The 12,627-nt window shown below is 40.6% G+C and overlaps 1 pseudogene across 1 annotated transcript; it reads left to right on the top strand.

Annotated features, from left to right (window-relative positions):
* The first annotated feature begins 10,585 nt into the window (after window positions 1–10,585).
* LOC311170339 (NADH dehydrogenase [ubiquinone] 1 alpha subcomplex subunit 5-like) lies at window positions 10,586–11,208 on the top strand (annotated as a pseudogene). The gene is made up of 2 exons: window positions 10,586–10,703; window positions 10,988–11,208. The product of its transcript is annotated as an NADH dehydrogenase [ubiquinone] 1 alpha subcomplex subunit 5-like (transcript).
* Window positions 11,209–12,627: the final 1,419 nt, after the last annotated feature.

The following is a 12,627-nucleotide window of genomic DNA, read 5'->3' as shown; positions in this document are numbered from 1 at the left end:
TCAGTTATGATTCTAGAGTAAATTTAATTTGATAAAGGGGCTTCACACATGAAGGTGTTTGAACATTCATTCTTCTATATTTAGAAAGATGAAAATGTTTTATGGACTGAAACATTTTTCTCTTAGTGAATATGAACTCTTTATGTATCTCTACTGTCAAATACCCTTTTGAAACTCAGGAAAGACAAAGGTTCAAATATACAACTTTTGTCACTATGCAAACCAGGTATTTTTTTTTTCCTGTTGTCTGGACATGACAATAGATTTTTTTTTTTTTTTTTAAAGAACTGCTGTGAGAACCCATCATGAAAAGAGCAGGGTTGAATTGTTTGTGTGTGCATTTTGTGTCTTGAGACTTAATGTGTGGAAAAGACATCTTTCTACTCTAGACTGATTTTCAAAGAAGAGAGATTGCTACATGGTGTGAAGTGATCAGATAATGTCTCTTGAAGGCTTCCTATGGATTGCCTTATTTTACTAAACTCAAGACACCAGTAAACCTCAATGTAATTTTGGCCTTATTAGGATTTGTTGTGCATTATATTGAAAGCCAGGTTTACATCACCTCAGCCCATTATTCTTTAGTTAAACAATTTCACCATACCGAGTAACCAGAATGGGGCAATTTGGTTGACCTTTGAAGCAGTAGGTTTGACTAGCGAACTATACATATTGTCACATCCAGTCTCAGGCACCAGAAACCACTTGAGCCAGGAGTGTGAACTGATAATTCCAGAGACACTTGCAACAAACTTCAAACATTTTTAAATGTTTTATATGAATGTTTTACATTTGTGTGATTGCCTTAGATATTAAATTTACTTAGTGCTAAAGATGATCATCATAATTTTTTAAAATAGCAATTGTCATAACTTATTTTATATATTGTTCCAAAGAATTTGTTTCAATGTTTTCAAAAAGACATCATCTGAATTTATGTGCCTTAAGTTCTCTAGTGCTATTTCAACTTTTTTTCTGATCTAAATACTCTATTTAGAGTAAATAAAATTCTCTTCTTAAACTTTTTAATGAGCACCAACCATGTGGTTGCTTGGCAGAATGAGAATGCTAAGAGAGGTTGTTGGGTGTTTGGAGTTTTATTACAATGTTTGGTTTGTTTTTGATACCAAGGTGCTTTTTAAGATACTGAGAAAAACACCTATCTTACATTGTAACCATCGTTTGCCATATCTACATCTGATATCAAAAAAGTAAATGTACTTACTTTGTTCTATTTGTATGTACTATTTTTTTAATTTAACTTTCTTGAAAAAGTTCTTACTCTTTCCCAACACCCTTCCTTGCAGCTTCTTTATTTAAATTTTTGTTGAGTTTCTGGAGCTAAAATAACAGTTACAGAGTTAAACAAAAGTATACTGTTTTACAACTTACATAGACCCTTGGCTGCCAAATGTCATTGGCTTTCAATTAGTCTCCAGAGTTTTCACAGTTAAAAAGAAAATGCTTTGTACTTGTTCCCAATTCAATTTGTAACACATTAACTTAAATGTTTTGTTTAAATATACTCTGTGCATAGTTATCTTTACTTTTTTAAAACTTGTGTCTAATAAAATGTCTTTTAACCGTTATTACTTGACTATATGGTTGTATTAAATTTTGTTTACCAAAAATTTGATGATCTGTTTTATTTTAAATATATTCACTTGATTGTATGAAAAAGGAATGGGGGCAATATATATTAATACATTTGTGATTATAGGTACGTCAGTAAAGTAACTGGAAGAATAAACAAGAAACCAAAGGCATTGGTGTGTATGAGGAGAGGAATGGGAGACGTGAAAAGGAAACCTCACTGCATAATAATTTATAATTATATATGTGTATATATATGTAGTTATATACAAATATATATAATCAATTTTATAGTGTAAGCTAAACATGGAAATGTTACCTATTTAAAAAATAATAATAACTAGGACATGATCTATAACACTTGCACTCTAGTGTTCTTTTGATTTGGTTCTCAAAATACCCCTATAATAAAATAATACTGAGGTTAAATCAATTAGGAAATTCTATTTCAGGTGTCAAAGAGAAGGCAGTTGTCTAATAAAATTTTGAAAACATAAAAGGATTATAGAAGCACAGGCAATGCATAGATTTTTTATACTCGGCTTTTCTATTATACAACCAAAATTAAATGTGAAGTTAGAGTTCTTAAATAATAAATGTTAAAGCTGTTTGCATTTGGGGCCTCCCCAGTGGCGCGGCGGTTGAACGCTGGGTTGCGAAGCTGCCTGTGGCCTCTGCGGCGCCGGTTCGATCCCCGGCTGCTCCCTGGCCACCGGAGGAGGGTCCCACATGGCACGCAGACCTCTCCTGCCGCCCACTGCTCCCCTCAGCAGTGTACCTCGGTCCTTCTGCCTGCTCTGCTCCCCGCTCTGGCTCTGGTGAATTCTCTCACCCTCCCGTGCTTCTGACTGTACCCAGTGCATGTATAAACAAAACAAACAAACAAATAAAAACATGCCTCTGTATATTAAAAAAAAACAAACTTTAAAAAAAAAAAAAGCTGTTTGCATTTGACCTAATTCTTCTGCAGCCACACCTGGAAAGTGCATGGGCTTCATCAGACCTGACTCCATTCATCGCTCAGCTGAAAAGCCATTTAACACTGAGTCATGCTTTTCTTCCTTTAGGGAATGCAGTCATAATACTCACCTTACAGGCTTGTTGTAAGGAGGTGAGGTCATGTGATGTATGTTGAAGGTCAACACTATTCTGGCACAGAAAAAAAATCCGTAAATGTTGATTCCTTCTCATGCAGCTGGTTCAAGACAAAATTGCAAGGAAGGACATGAAAGAATTAAACATTTGTTAACATTTGGAAAACAGAGGGCAATGGGGGAAGAATAGGACCCTCTTGTATTTTAAATTTTCTCCCAAAAAAAGCACCTGCACTCTTAATGGAATGTGGGGAGGAATGGGCTATACCTGTCTTGTGTTCCTCTACTCTTTATTAGCTGTTAATGGAGACGGGAAATGAAACGGAATGGTTTCCTCCTAATTATGTTGGGGTCTTTATTTTCTATATTTTATGATTTTTTGTCATCTTTGGGGAACCTTGCTGGCTGAAGAGAGACTGTCCCTTCCAGAATTATTTATTTCTTAGAACAGTAGACAACTTGCCAGTGAACCCACCTTTTGAGGTAAACCCTTGTCCATACTCCCAACCACCTCGTTTTAAGTCTCACATACCATGCCAGTATTTTCCCTGCCCTATAGTACTTTGAAACCAGGTACCAGATAACTAAGAGCAGCCTCTGTACCCCATGGAATTATTCCCACTAGCCAGTCCTATGCTTTTTACCTTACCCTACCTTGAGTTTCCCACGGAAAAGTAGAGGCTGTGGCCTATGTTCTCCAGTTATTCCTGTCTGCCTCCTCACTGACACTGGCTCTTCCCCTGCAGCCCTGCACGGCCATGCTGTGTCTCTTGTTTCTAGGAGAATGATAAGTAACAAACTCTTTCAATGGCATTGACCTCTTCATATTCTCAGTAACCTTTTAAAACTCAGACTCCGTTCACTTGACCACTCTCATGTTTTAGTACTGCATTCAGTACAGAGGTGTTTAATGTTTCACTGATGAAAGCACCACTTCTGGTTCTTATGACTACAAGAATCTGTTCAAAATAGACCTTAAAACAGGACTTTTGAGTCCTGATTTGATAACTAAAAATCCATACATATGTACTAAGACCAAAATGCTAAAGAAGGAAGCCTCCCTGGTGGCCCAGGGGTTAAAGACACAGTGCGAACAAGCTATCGCCAGCCACTGTGACATGAGTTCGATCCCCAGCCAGGGAGCTACCGACATGGCGCAACAGACCTCTCCTGACTCACCTGCTTCTCCCCTCAGCAGTGTATTCAGTAGATCTGCCTGCTCTGCTCCCCACTGTCTCTGGTGAATCCTCTCGCCCTCCCACACCTTTGGCCTACACCCCTGTTCTTATATGCATAAAGAAAACCTTTAAAAATAAAAGGCTATGATAGGAGAAGCAGGCTTTCTAAACAGATAAATTCCACATAGTGCAAAAGAGGAAGTCGTAGGCATTCTAGGTACTGAGAACTGTGTAAATGGGAATAAAGCATTACTAGAGATTTTATGGTCTTTTATTTCCAGTTGTTGCCAAGCACTGGGCCAGGTACTGTGGGATGAATACATCAAATGAGACAGGCCCAGATGTCCAAAAGCTTTCTGTCAAGTCAGAAAGTACATAGCAATCAGAGAGGGCTATTTGCTGGAAATACGGAAATAACATTTCACTAATGTCCTAATGCTGCATTTTCTGCTTCTCAACTTGTGGTTTCTTTATACCTACAGTTCACAATGTTGTTTATCAGCAAATTTCACAATCTGACTCATCACCAATTCTTTAATTTTTATTTCTGCCATCATGCCTGGGTCATGTCAGTATACAGGACCCATCCTTTTGCTCTAGTGTCACATTATTTTCAACTCTAGATTACAGACCTCCACCCCTCACTCACTCTAGTAACACATAAAGTCATGCCTTCAATTGTCTCATCACCCAAAATTAGTCTTCCTATAAAACCTTAGCTCTAAACCCTTCTGTCTTTTGCCAACACCTTCCTTTCCTTGCATCTTTCTTTCTTATTCCATGACTTATTCTTGACTTTCCTTGTGACCTTATCCAGGTCTCCTCTCTAACACCTCTTCATGCAGGCCCCTGACTCTCATTATCCCTTCCCAACCTGCATTCCATCATTATAATGTCATTCAGCCACTCTCACCAACACTCAGACTTTGCTCCTCCTTTGATCTCCCATTCCAGTTATTCTGCTGTCCAGGCAGGTAGCAAACAGATTGTTGACCTTCTCTAAAATTACTGCCAAGCTCTTAAAGAGCAGTAGAGAAAAGAAATTAGCTGCAAATTGACACCTCTAAAAGTTTGTGATCTCCATCCTCAACTAAGCGAGGTGTTCAGTGTGCTCCTGCTCCTGCCTTTTCCCTTTCTCTGTGACAACTTACTCACTGCTCTCCAGAAGTGCTCCACTGCCTTCTCTTGTTTTCAGCAGTTTATCTTTTCTTCTCCTTCAAAGGCTTAAAGTAAAAGACTTGAGTAGAATGTCTCTGCACATCTTGCCCTCTCATACTTATGTCTTCTCTCCTCCCTTCTTGGAGATGGAGGTCTCCTTCCTCCATCCAAACTCTAAAACCTGCTCATCCAGCATCTTAGGGACTCTCTTCTCTCTCTGGCTCTGATTTTCAACCTCTCTCTGTCCCATGGCATTTAAACATGCTCCCACCTTTCCATTCTTTAAAATTCATTCTGCAACCTTAAGTTCCCATCTAACTCCACCTTTTTTTAATTATTTGAAATTTTTTCTCCTCTCTCTCCCCCTTGCCCCTGCAAACTTAAGATTATTCTGACATATCATGTCTGCTCAGTCAGGAAACACCAAACTTGGAGGAGTTTACTCTGACCATATATGAATAAGATGATTTAAAAGCGTAGATGGAAAAGCATAACGGTCATACAAAGGGGGAGAGTTTGGAGATGTTAGAAATAAAAGTGATTACACACATGGTATGTCTCACTGCCAAAGTCGGCTTATAGAAGCCAACTCTTCCCAGCTAAAATGCCCTTGTTTGCTTGCATTAGAGGAAAGAGATCTGATTACAGGGACAACATCCCATAATCAGCCATTGGATGTCCCATTGTAAGGGCAGAATAAGAAGCCTTCTAACATCAGGTGAACAGGATATACTCTGAGCAGTAGTTAATTCTTGAAACCTGATAGAGGCAACCTTATTTGCTTTGGCTCAGTCCGGGCCACCAGAGAACTCTTCTTATATTTGAGAATAAGTTATATTTACAGTTAGGACTATACATCTGCACTAAGGACATTTGGAGGCCTTTCTAGAGTAGATGGCCCATAAAATAGGATGCCAGGAAGCCATCATGATAAAAGCTGGCAGAAGAAAATAAAGTAAATGCCATAAGGATATTAAAGATTATTTAAAATTCAGTCAGCAAAGAAAGAAACTCAGCATTAATGCCATTATTTATCTTTCACAATAGCTATACTGCAGAGACTCAATTTAAAAACAATAAATAAATGAAAAATCTCAGTGTTGCATTAACTGGACACTTAAAATTTAATTAAGGATATAAGGAAATGTAACCAAATTAAAGTCAGAAGTCTTCAGTCTTTCAAAATTTGGCTGGGAAGTTTAAGTAGAACTATTTTTTTACATTCCTCTTTACATTGTCTAGATTCCTCAATTCATGTTATAGCTAAAGTTTTATATCTAAGTTACTTAACCTTTACAAGTAATTCACAGACATGTTTAGCTTATGCTCAGAAGTTGTTTTTCTTAAACAAGTTTATTTAGACATACGTTTTTGCTGCAAACCTCCATGCACAAATTTTGTGTAAACACGCACATTCATTTCTCCTGAATATTTTTTTAGGAGTGTAACTGCTGGGTAGTATGGGTTGACATGTTGAAGAACTGCCGAGCTATTTGCCAAAGAGACTACATCATTTACATTCTCATCGGCAATGTATGAGAGTTCCAATTTCTCCACATCTAGCGTCTTCCTTTTTATAAAAAACAAAATTCAGAACCCAGTCACACCAGGGACAAAAAGAACAAATATCTATGTTTGCATGTCTTGCATCATTTCTCCCATTCCCAAAGTTTGTAGTCTGTGGTTATTGAATAATCCAAGGGGAAGCATAATGCACCAGTTATTTAGGGTTATAACCGGGACCAATAAGAGCTGCAAGGCTGGGATATGATTTTACCAAAACCTAAACATTCATTTTCTTGTTTGGACTTTGCTGTGAGGTTGAGCAGAAATTTAGCAGAGGCTGCAACGTACCATGCCCTGCCCATCCAACAAGTCTGAAAAAAAAGTTTGCACATTCCAGAGCAAAGCTACCCAAACCCTTTTAGTTTATACCCTTTATCTCGCACTGGGTTCCAGTGATTGTAAAACCTCTTCTATCTTACTTAACAGGGAGGGAGGGCTGTTATGGCCCAGGGGTCTTGTTAAACAATACAGGTCAAAACCAGTTCAGGGGCCTCCCCGGTGGCGCAGCGGTTGAGCGATGGGTTGAGAAGCTGCCCACAGCCTCTGCAGCGCCGGTTCGATCCCTGGCTGCTCCCCGGCCACTGCAGGAGGGTCCCACATGGCGCGCAGACCTCTCCTGCCACCGCTGCTCCCCTCAGCAGTGTACTTCGGTCTTTCTGCGTGCTCTGCTCCCTGCTCTGGCTTTGGTGAATTCTCTTACCCTCCCGTGCTTCTGACTGTACCCAGTGCTGTATAAAGAAATAAATAAATCTTTAAAATAAATAAATAAATAAAGTCTCAGCACTATCAAGGAAAATAAAAAGAAAAAAAAACCAAAACCACTTCAAGACCCCATCTGTAAACCCCCACCCACTCTTGCTAAACACACTAATCAGAACCCATCCAGTACTCCAACTCTGAGTCCTTCCCTTTACCCACTCAAAGTAAGCAAGTATTTATGTCAGCAGCCTTAAGACATATGGTGCAATTCTCCTTTGAATCTGCCTGCACACACTCTGAGCATGTACTCTCACCTGCAGTAAAGCTGCACTTTTAAGTCACCTACTCTGACTCCTGCATGAATTCTTTCCTGGGCCTAAGTTAAGAACTCCCCCAGATTCCATCAGTTGGGGACAATTATTCATTTTTAATTGCCTGAGTATAGTTCTAGGCACTAACTAAGAGTTTGTTTGGGACTGTAACATGAGCTTCTCATTTTATAAGTCTAATCAGTATCTGCATCCTGGCGGAGAAAGTCCATCGCCCTAAGGACTCCTTTAATCCTAAGAAGGGTGGCTGGTTTTCCCAGGAGAAAGCCAGACACTTGGGACCTGGGTATCTCTGCACCTGAGATTAGCCACAATTTTCCACCCCCACCCCAGACCAAAAAGATCCAAGACACCAAGAACTGCAAATCCCACAATGTCATCACCACAGAAGGGAGGGTTGCTGGGACGTGAGGGTGGACCTAAGCAGCCAGGTTTGGTATATAACCAGACATGTGGGCCTTGGAGGTCCTTGGTTTTTCACCAGCTTTCGGGGTGCTATTGGACTCCCAGCTCAGCATAACTGGTAGGACACATTCACCCATGTATCTCTCTTTCTCCCTGAGTTTTTCTTTTCTCATTTTCCCTTTTTGTAAATAAACCCTTTATTTTTTTTATTTTTTTTTTTAATAGAGGCATGCTTTATTTATTTATTTGTTTTGTTTATACAAGCACTGGGTACAGTCAGAAGCGCGGGAGGGTGAGAGAATTCACCAGAGCCAGAGCGGGGAGCAGAGCAGGCAGAAGGACCGAGGTACACTGCTGAGGGGAGCAGCGGGCGGCAGGAGAGGTCTGGCGCCATGTGGGACCCTCCTCCTGTGGCCAGGGAGCAGCTGGGGATCGAACCGGCGTCGCAGAGGCCGCAGGCAGCTTCGCAACCCAGCGCTCAACCGCTGCGCCACCGGAGAGGCCCAATAAACCCTTTATTAACCTTTTTGTGTGTGTCTACAGTTGAGTCTCATTATAAGTCCCATTTTAAATGTGCAGGTGATGACCCACAGTCAGGCAACCCATTTCACAAAGGGGTTGCCCTGTAACAATTCTTAATAGGAGAAAGCAGCAGTGTGAGTTAAACAATAAACAGCAACTGAAGCTCAGACTGGGATGAGGGAGATGGGGGAAACAACAGAGAGCAGGGAGGGTCCCCTGAAGGCAATGGGACTGCCTTGAGTAGGATGACAGCTTCCTAGCAGCATCCCCAGCCTCCTGGTGCAGATCTAAACTTTTAGATCCTGGAGTCAGAATACTTCCATCTGTCACTTCACTCTATCACTTAGCTGTTACTCTACCTTTTTATTGTACTGTACCTTTTTGTAATCAAAGTAATCTTTGTGAAGTGCTTGGAATGCTAGACTGGTACATAGTAAGTGGTAGCTAATATCCAATATTAGCAATTGGGTCCAGATTAACACAGCTCCTGATTTTTCATAGAAAGAAAAGCTGATTATTATGCAAAATTTCTCATTATTTGAAACGTTGGCTTGTTTTTTTTAAAGATGTATTTATTATTATTTATTAAGTAAATAAATTTATGCATACAAGAATTGGGGTGTAGGCCAGAGGTGTGGGGGGTGAGAGGATTCACTAGAGACAAAGTGGGGAGGAGCAGAACAGACAGATCCACTGAAATGTACTGCTGAGGGGAGCAGGGGGTAAAACAGGAGAGATCTGCTGTGCTATGTGGGTCAGCTCCCTGGCAGGCATCAAACACATCAAACACATGTGGCAGTGGCTGGTGATGGCTTGATAGTGCTGAGACTTTAACCCCTGTGCCACCAGGGATGGCCACGTTGGGTCATGCTTAAAGCAAGGTGGGACTTTGGCGCTTGTGGCCGTACCATCACTCTGATCTGCAGTGTCTTCCACTGTACCCTCACAGCCCTGTTGACCATGGAATGTTGGCCTCACCACCTATCCCTTCTCCTCCGAGCCCCAGAGCCCTGTATACAACGGCTGTATAATCTTTACAGACAAATGTACCAGAGCAACTGCTCGATTTACCCACCCCTCAACTTACAAAATATTCTTCCTTCTGACTCCCTTCTCTCAGGAAATGGCACCACCATGCACCATCTTACACCATCTGCTAAGGCCAGAGACCTGGCAGTCACCCTCAGTTCTTCTCAACCCTCGTCTCCTTCTTCCAGGGACACCTCCAGTGGTTGTGTAGGTGGTTAATGCCCAAGCAGACCTGGTCAAGGAGGGTACTAAGACCCAACTTCTAGTCACCGTGTGCCCCAGTGCAGGGCTGTGTCTGCTTGAAGGATCGGTTGGCTTTTTCTCACTGCCACTTGACTTGCCAGGGCTCCGTCCCTTTCCCTCCCCTCCCCAGTCTACTCCCAGTTCATTACTAAGTCTCTGGGTATCTTCTCTACGATTCTTGCATCTAGCCACATCCTTCCACCTCCACTGTCCTGGCAAGGCCACCCCCATTTTTCATCTGGGTCACTCAAGTTGCTTTCCCAGCTGTCTTGCCGTTTCTTTGTTCACACATATGTCCAGTCATTCCCCACCTTTTTGGCCAGGGTAAGTAACCCTTTTAAAAGGGCAAATCAAACACATTATTCCCCTGCTTAAAAACCTTCCATGACTTCCTGTTGTTCTTAGGGTAAAGATAAAAATCTTAACTCATCCCCATGTGCTCTTGCTCCACCTAACTCCTAGCCGCACCCCCCAGTCACTCTACTCTTGCTAGGGTGACTATGGGCTTCCCTTGCCTGTCTTAGACTTTACTGTGCCTCAACAGCACCTGCTGCATTCTAATTTCATTCAATATATTTTCAGGGGAGATTTTTCTACCTCCAATTTAAATATGGTCTCCCTGTATTGTGCTTTCTTAGCACCATACCTATTTCCTTCATAGAGTTTGTATCTTTGTTACAGAAATTTACACACTGTGTACATATGTATAAAAATCTGTAGCTATGCTAGTTCTCTTTACGTAATCCAAACTGGGCTCAGTGGTGCTGCCATGGGCACACGATCGTTGAAGGAGACCACTGGCCTTATGGGACTGGACGTATGTGACTCTCCATGGGCTAGGCTATGAATATTGTATGCAAAGATTCTTGATGTTGTTGAGCAAATTCCTTAAGAATGCAGCATAGAGGGGGCCTCCCTGGTGGTGTAAGGAGTTAAGATGCAACCTACGAAGCTATCTGCAGCCACTGCACACAAGTTCGATCCCCAGCCAGGGAGCTACCCACATGGTGCAGCAGACCTCTCCTGACTCGCCCACTACTCCCCTCAGCAGTGTATTTCAGTCAATCTGCCTGTTCTGTTTCCCAACTCTGTCTCTGATGAATCCTCTCACTCCCCACGCCTCTGGCCTGTACCCCAGTTCTTGTATGCATAAGTAATCTTTAAAAAAAAGGAAAGAATGCAGCATATAGGAAGTATATAGAACAGATTACAAATGAAAAGTTGGGCATGGTTAAAGAGGAAACAGATGTTAAAAAGTAAGAATATCTTGGGGTAGTGAAATAAAAGCAGTAACTCTTCAGCCTGAAAATGAGCTAAGTCTGGTGAGAAAAATTATACAATGGAAACAATGGGAGCCTTTAGTGGCAAGCCCCTGCCAGCCAATGGAAATAGCCAATATGATGGCTTGTGTGCTGATGGGAAACAGATGCAAGTAATGTTCTGTTAAATTTAAAATGTTTCCATGTTATTGACTTTTTATAATAAAAAAATTCAAACAGAAAACATTCAGGAGACGTGTTAATGTTGGATATTATGGTAATAGGGACATGAAAATCAATTTTTGATTTGTAAAGTATACATTCAAATTACTTCAAAGATGATATTTCTTTAAGGAGTTTATGGGAAGCTCTGAAAGTTAACTGGAAAAATTCCTATAGATTTTCAATGCAGAGGCCATATTCAAAAGAGGAAGTAACTTTCAGTGGCATCTTCAACACACTTCATTTTTTAATTCTGAATAAAACAGAAAAGGTATTTTATTATTTAAACAAATTTATAGGTCACCGTTTCAAGTTCAAATAGTAAGTAGTAAGAATAAAAGTCATCAAGTTAGAATTCATTGTAACACTTAAGGAACTTGATTTGGTATTTAAAAGAAAGATTTCTTGTTTATAGTGGTAGTTGGGAAAACATTTTGACTCATTTAAGGAAGTTAGCTTCGGGATCCCTAACCCCAATTTTCTTGATTGGTAAAACCGCATCAGGATAGAAGTAGAATTTCTGTAAATAAAAAAAAGTCACATTAAGATTCCTAAAATTTATCAGGTAGACTATATAGAAACATATTATTTGTATAGTTATAACTTCAAAGTAGAATCACTAAGTGGTTTTCACTAAGTCTCCAATATCAGTGCAACTGTGTGTGAAAAAGAAGGTAAATGTTCAAGCAAAGATGCAGTTGGCATGCTCAAGGTTAAGCAAAAAATAAAATTACTTTTCATATGTTCTCAATAAAATAAAATATATTAAAATAAAATCAAATAAATGATCCATACTTTCTCATGGGCTCTCATTCTCACTAGGGACAGGGTTAAACAAACTTGCCAATCAAAGTTACCCGGTTTTAAGCAGTCTCAGTTTGGGTAAATATTTAGTCAATTTCAGTTTACAGTCCCATCAGAACTTTCTTCTCCCCCAGTCTGGATTTCCCAAGATGGCCAATGGGATCAAAGAGAAGTTTTGAGATAGCGGCTGGAGAAGTCACAGACTGTGTGCAGAGCTGTGAGCTGGAGTATGGGTCCTCAGTGCCTTCAGCTGCCATGTCCCTAGTCATCCTAGGTCATCTCGGCCCTGCTGGCATTGTAACCAAACTCAATGGGTCTTTTCTCATGATGGGCATCTGGACTGAATGAAAGATACCACCAAAATGGAGTGCACAAAGGACAAGTATTTACATCCTTGTGACAAGAAAAGGAGACAGCCAGACCAGTGTTTCCAAAGAAACTGTCTCATAGATGAGAAAATGAGGTGGTTATATGGTATAGTTCAGTGTGGGAGGGGGTCTTCAGCAATGTCTTTGTTCCCTATGCT

Source organism: Talpa europaea (assembly GCF_964194135.1).
Source record: "Talpa europaea genome assembly, chromosome: 4".
Lineage (NCBI taxonomy): Eukaryota > Metazoa > Chordata > Mammalia > Eulipotyphla > Talpidae > Talpa > Talpa europaea.
The sequence above is the reverse complement of the archived record's forward strand: the minus strand, read 5'-3'. Positions and strand labels throughout refer to the sequence as shown.